The following is a 7071-nucleotide window of genomic DNA, read 5'->3' as shown; positions in this document are numbered from 1 at the left end:
AGGAAAAATGGGAGGAACTGTGGTATTTGTTAAGCGCTTACTGGGTACCAGGCACTGTACTAAGCCCTGGGAGTGGATATAAGCAAATCGGGTCAGACATTATCCCTGTCCCACGTGGAGCCATTGCCATTGTTCTTGTCTGCCCGTCTCCCCCGATTAGACCGTAAGCCCGTCAAAGGGCAAGGACTGTCTCTATCTGTTACCGATTTGTACATTCCAAGCGCTTAGTACAGTGCTCTGCACATAGTAAGCGCTCAATAAATACTATTGAATGAATGAACCTCAACCTCATTTTCCAGGTGAAGTAACTGAGGTAGAGAGAAGTGAAGTGACTCGCCTAAGGTCACACAGCAGAACAGTGGCAGAGGCGGGATTAGAACCTACGACCTTCCGACGCCCAGGCCTGCTCTCTATCCACCATGCCATGCTGCTTCTATTCCGTGATTGTATCGGAACCTGTAGAGCAGGTGAGCAGCCTCTGACTGACCTGGATACAAACCTAGGTATCAGACAGCACCCGGAATGTGGGGGCTGAAGGAACCTATTTTATTGATGGTTTTTCAGTGAGTGGTTACTTACTAAGCGATCGCCCGGTCTAAAACGTGTTTTGGTTCAATTGAGTAATACAGAGCTCTTCCTTTTCCTATGATGTATTATACTTGGTAAAAAAAAATGGAGGGCCCTGGGAGAGTGTTGAAAATAGCATTGCCTTTGCCCAGCAACCGATTATATGGAAACTTGCTCCAGGGATGTTATTTTTATGGTATTTTGTATTGTGAACCCTAGTGAACACTCCTTAAGTGGGAACAGTTGCTCTGCCCACATGTAGAGCTTGTGGGACTGAAAATGAAAAAGGGCTCCAGGAACGCAGAATGGCATCTGCAGCCAAGGAAGTTGCTAAATGGAACAGCAGACCTTGGACTCATAGTCCAGCTAGGAACTTTCTTTCGTTCAGTCTATTTATTGAGCACTTTCTGCATGCAGAGCACTGTACTGAGCGCTTGGGAGAATGCAATATAACAATGAACAGACACATTCTCTGCCTATCACGAGCTTACAGTCTAGAGGGGGAGATGAATGAATAACGTGGTCAGCGGTAGGTCCCTATTCCCTAAAAAATAACTGTGGTACTTGTTAAGCACTTCATTCATTCAGTCATTCAATCGTATTTATTGAACGCCTACTGTGTGCCAAGCACTGTACTAAGCATTGGGGTAGGTACAAGATAATCAGGTTGGACACAGTCCATATCCCACATTGGGCTCACAGTCTTAATCCCCATTTTACAGATGAGGAAACTGAGGCATAGAGAAATTAAATGTCATAGGGTCACACAGTAGACAAGCGACAGAACTAGAATTACAACCCAGGTCCTTCTGACTCCCAACTCCACATGGGGCTCAGAGTCTAAGTAGGATTTAATCCCCATTTTACAGATGAAGAAACTGAGGCACAGAGGAGTGAAGTGACTTGTTCAGGGTCATACAACAGTCAAGTGGCAAAGTTGGGATTAGAACCAAGATCCTCTGACTCCCAAGCCCACGTTCTTTCCACTAGGCCACACTGCTTTAACTTTTACAGACAATTAAGTGCTTTTGGAAGGTTCCCATAGGCCGGAAGTCCAGAACTTCATTGTCTGTTAAGGGATTCGTTCGTGGTTGAATTTCTTCCTCTTCGGATGTGATGTAAGCATGGTGACTCTACCATAAGAAGCAGAGACGCAGCGTGGCTCAGTGGAAAGAACACAGACTTGGAAGTCAGAGGTCATGCGTTCGAATGCCGCTCTGTCACTTGTCAGCCGTGTGACTGTGGGCAAGTCACTTAACTTCTCTATGCCTCAGTTACCTCATCTGTAAAATGGGGATTAAGACTGTGAGCCTCACGTGGGACAACCTGATGACCCTGTATCTCCCCCACCGCTTAGAACAGTGCTCTGCACATAGTAAGCGCTTAACAAATACCAACATTATTATTCTTATAAGAAACGACTGCCTCATTTTCACTAGAACAGTGTTTCCCTGGCCCAGCTCCAGGATGCCTTTATTGGCCTTTAGGGCTGAGACACAGGCAGGAAGACAGAGAGCCGAGAGATGATCATTTCATTAAAGTATCTGTAATGTCTTGTCTTATGCCGTCAAGTCATCTCCGACCTGGAGCGACCCCAAGGACACATCGCTCCCAGAACGCCCCACTCTTCTGTGGTCGTTCTGGTAGTGGAATCATAGAATTTTCTTGGTAAAAATATGGACGTGGTTTACCATTGCCTTCTTCCGCGCAGTAAACTTGGGTCTCCGCCTTCGACTCTCTCTCGTGCCGTTGCTGCCCAGCACGGGGGAGTTTTGACCTGTAACAGATAGCCTTCCACTCACTAGCCACCGGCCAACCTAGGAGCGGAATGGACAGGCCTCTGCCTGACTCTCCCTCCCATAGCCGAGACTGGTAGAGTACTGGAAACTCTCCAGATGCGACCCTGAGGGGGCTAAAGTACCTGACAGGCCAAGTGTTTGGATTTCCCTTTAGAAACTTTCATAATCTCATGACCTCTTATCTACTGCTTCATGAATACCGTAATTATCATTCCGAAAGTTATTTTTACGATCATTCATCCACCCGTGCAATAATTTTCTGAACCGAAGAAGTCACGATTTCTCAAAATGTTTAATTCACAGTTAGGCTCAAAATAGAACAGGTTATATAAAAGTAGTTCTCTATATACAGCAGTGGAACATTTGTTAAAATATTGATTGGGCATGGCAGCCAGGTGGTGACTGTCCCTTACAATCTGGAACACATATATATGGAAAGAAAGATTGCCAATGCCATCTGATTGTCAATATTTACATTTGCAGATGTGATTATCTCAAGGACCTGATTTGTTCATAAAATGGGGACTTGTGGGTTATATCTTCCTAGCCAAAATGAGATGAAAGGATGGAAAGTGAACCTGTATATATGAGGTGTCCAATCTGATTAGGATTTTTTTAATGGTATTTGTTAAGTGCTTACTATGTGCCAGGCACCGTACTAAGCACTGGGATAGATACAGGATAATTAGGTTGGACACAGAGATCATGTTCCACATAGGGCTCGCGGTCTTAAAATCTCCATTTTACAGATAAGGGAACTGAGACACAGAGACGTTAAGTGAATTTCCCAAGGTCACACAGCTGACAAGTGGAAGAGTCAAAATTTGAATCTTTTTGACTCCCAGGCCCGTGTTTTATCCACTAGGCCATGCTGTTTCCAATAAGGGTCGTTCACCATCTCTGCCCTTTTAAAATTATTATCATTTTATCATTTAATTGTTAAGCACTTACTTTGTGTCAAGTACTGTTTTAAGCTCTGCTGTAGATACAAGTTGATCAGGTTGGACACAGTCTCTTTACTGCATGGGGCTCATAGTTTTAATAGGAGGAAGACCAGGCTCCCAGGCTCCATAACACTAATGCACTTAAGGATTTGTTCTCTTCATTATTTCATTAATCAATCATCAATCGATCACTGGTATTTATTGAGTGCTTCCTACTTGCTGAGTACTGTATTAAAGTGCTTGGAAGAATACATTTTAACATATCTCCTGATCCCTCCCCACCTCTTGCTTCTACTTGTACTTCATTGATAAAATTGAAACCATCAGGCATGATCTCCCTAAAATCTCCCCTGCTCCTCTCAGTCCCTCCTTCCCTCCTCCTGCACCCTCTTCTTCTCTCCCTTCTTTCCCAGCAGTATCTCAGGAGATTTCCCTCCCCTCTTCCAACCCCATCCCTTCAAAACACGTGCCCGCTCATTTTATTCCTTCCTGACTGCCATCTTCAACCACTCACTTTCCAATGGCTTCTTCCCCACTGCTGTCAAATAGGTCGTCGTCATCATCATCATCATCATCATCAATGGTATTTATTGAGCAATTGCTACGTGCAGAGCCCTGAACTAAGCACTTGGGAGAGAACAGTAAAACGGAGTTGGTACACATGTTCCCTGCCTACAGCGAGCTTTCAGCTTAGATGAGGAGACATCCTAAAGAAAAAAACCCTTGAGCCCCGTGACTCCCTCCAGTTATCTCCCATCTACCATTCCTCTTCAAACTTCTTGAGCAAGTTGTCTACCTCAGCTGCCTCTACTTTGTCTCCTACAATTATCTCCTTGATCCCCTCCAATCTGGTTTCCACCCCCTTCACTCCATGAAAACTGCCCTCTCTGAGGTGACCGATAACCTTCTCCTTGCCGAATCCGATGGCCTTTACTCCATCCTAATCCTCCTCAACGACCCGGCTGCCTTCAGACCACCCCCTTTTCCTTGAAACATTATCCAACCTTGGCTTTACTGACACTCTCCTCTCCTGATTCTCCTCTCAGTCCACTCCTCAATTTCTTTTGCAGACTCCTCCTCTGCCTCCTATAATAATAATAATAATAATGTTGGTATTTGTTAAGTGCTTACTATATGCAGAGCACTGGTCTAAGCACTGGGGTAGATACAGGGAAATCAGGTTGTCCCATGTGAAGCTCAGAGTTAATCCCCATTTGACAGATGAGGTAACTGAAGCCCAGAGAAGTAAAGTGACTTGCCCACAGTCACCCAGCTGACAAGCGGCAGAGCCTGGATTCGAACGCATGACCTCTGACTCCCAAGCCCGGGCTCTTTCCACTGAGCCTCGCTGCTCCTCTGACAGCGGTGGTCCCTCAAGGCTCAGTTCTGGATCCCCTTCTATTCAACATCAATATCCACTCCTTTGGAGAATGTATTCGCTCCCACTGGTTTCAACTACCATCTCTATGCAGAAGATTCCCAAATTTACCTCTCCAGCCCTCCTTCTCTGCAGTCTTGCATTTCCTTCTGCTTTCAGAACATCTCAAACTAAACATGTCCAAAACGAAATCCCCATCCTCCCACCAAAACTGTGTCCTCCCCGGTTTTTCCATCAGTGTAAACACCGGCATTATTCTTCCTATATCGCAAGCCCAACTTTGCCGTTACTCTCGACTCAATTTTCTCAATCAACCCACATATTCAATTTGTCATCAACTTTCACAACATCTCTAAAATCCACCCTTTCCTCTCCATCCAAACAGCTACCACACTGATCCAAGCACTTATCATATCCCAACTTGGTTACTGCATCTGCTCTCTGGCTGACCTCTCTGCCTCCTGCCTCTCCCTACACCAGTTCATACTTCACTCTGCTACTTCTATCGTTTTTCTAAAATACTGTTCAGTCCACATCTCCCTACTCTTCAAGAACCCGCAGTGATTGCCCATTCACCCCATAGCAAACAGAAATTATTTATCATCAACTTTAAAACACTCGGTCGGCTCTCCCCGGCCTATCTTATCTCACTGATTTCCTACAACCCGCTATGCCCACTTCACTCCCCCAATACCAATTTACTCACTGTACCTCATTCTCATCGATCTCACCACCAACCTTTGCCCTCATTTGCCCTGGAACTCCTTTCCCCTCCGTATAAGACAGACCACCACTCTCCCCACCTTCAAAGCCTTATTATAATCACATCTCCTCCAAGAGGCCTTCAACTCTTTTTTCCCCAATTCCCTCTCCCTTCTGCATCACCTATGCACTTGGATCTGAACCCTTTTAGCACTTGATATTTGCCTTACCCTCAGCCACACATCTCTTATGCATATATCTGTAACTTATTTATATTAACGTCTGTCTTCTCGTCTAGGCTGTAGGCTCCTGGTGTTTACTAACTCCATTGTATTGTACTCTCCCAATCACTTAGTCTACTGCTCTGTATACAGTAAGCTCTCAATAAATACCACCGATTGAATAGTAATAATTGTAGCATTTGTTACTTTATGCCACAAGCACTCTTCTAAGGGTTGGTATAGATACAGTACAGAAGGATCAGACCAAGTCCCTGCCCACAGAAGACTCACAGTCTAAGAAGGATGGAGAACAGGTGTTTATCCAAATTTCTAGTCTCTTTTTCCTCCTAACTGTAAATGATTTGGTGTCTAATCTTCCCCATAGAATTGTAAGTTCCATCAGGGCAGGGGAATTGATTTTGCCTTTTACTTTTCCTGTACTCTGTTCAATTTATTGGTCGATTGATTGATGGGTTAACCTAAGGTATTCGCTGATGCTATAAATGGTCTCCAGAATGTCAAGGAAACTTTTAACCATATCAACACTCTTGAGCGATTACAATATTGTGACTGGGCTGTGGAGTGTAGCTTTAGAAGATGGGCGTTTTATAAATGGGAAACTGATTATCCACCCTCTGGCCTGCAGAGATGAGGCTACGGTCTGTTGTTTTCAAAGATAAAATGGAGTAAAGAATTGGCGATGAACTTGTTTTGTCTGAATTTGTAGCAAAGTTGTTAGTTTAACTACATTCTAGTTTTTGACAGTGTTACCTTATGCTACCCCATGTTTCTGAACTGATGTGACCTTCAAAATATAGGAGACCCAGTAGAATAATATTTATTCTATTTTCTGCGGTCAGATAACATGAGCGTCGTGGGAAAAAAGGCAAGAATATACATATTCGTTACTTATTGAGTGTTTCCGTTCGGGACTGTTTTTAACTAGTTTTTCTGGAAAAACAATCTATCACTGGACATTTTATTACCTAGACCATTATGAAGAGGAAACATCCTGCCTTTCATACATCTGTATCGAATCATTCCCCTTGGAAATATAATTTGACCATTTATATCTTTTCTCTGTGTAATGTCATTTGGCCAAACTCCTTTAATTCTGTATTCTGCACACTTACACTCTGTTCCTAAACACATTTTGGCTCCTTTTGCTTGCTTAGTGGCAACAGATGGAATGATCGTTTCCTTCTTCCATGGGGCATGTAGAGACGTTGCTTTTTTTGTTCTCATATTTCTACAAAGGATTTTTACATTTTTTTAAACTAGATTTTGGATCCCTTCCCAATCAACTACTTTCCTAATTCACCTGTATGGAATACCTGGCCAGGATGATGTTTTTTCAAAGACAAGTTCAAGGTTGATTTTAGTTTTGTAGGTCTTTTATGAGATCCCATGGTCTTCAGTTTTGTTCATCCAGAATTATTCTGGAAAGCTCCAGAGGATCC

The 7071-nt window shown here is 43.7% G+C and overlaps 1 non-coding gene across 1 annotated transcript; it reads right to left on the bottom strand.

Moving 5' to 3' along the window:
* Window positions 1–2342: 2342 nt before the first annotated feature.
* LOC114817525 lies at window positions 2343–2480 on the bottom strand. The gene has a single exon (XR_003765388.1). It is a non-coding gene; the product is annotated as a small nucleolar RNA SNORA7 (small nucleolar RNA).
* Between the last annotated feature and the right edge of the window lie 4591 nt (window positions 2481–7071).

This window comes from Ornithorhynchus anatinus, chromosome 16, assembly GCF_004115215.2.
Source record: "Ornithorhynchus anatinus isolate Pmale09 chromosome 16, mOrnAna1.pri.v4, whole genome shotgun sequence".
Lineage (NCBI taxonomy): Eukaryota > Metazoa > Chordata > Mammalia > Monotremata > Ornithorhynchidae > Ornithorhynchus > Ornithorhynchus anatinus.
This window is presented reverse-complemented; position numbering and strand designations above follow the sequence as displayed.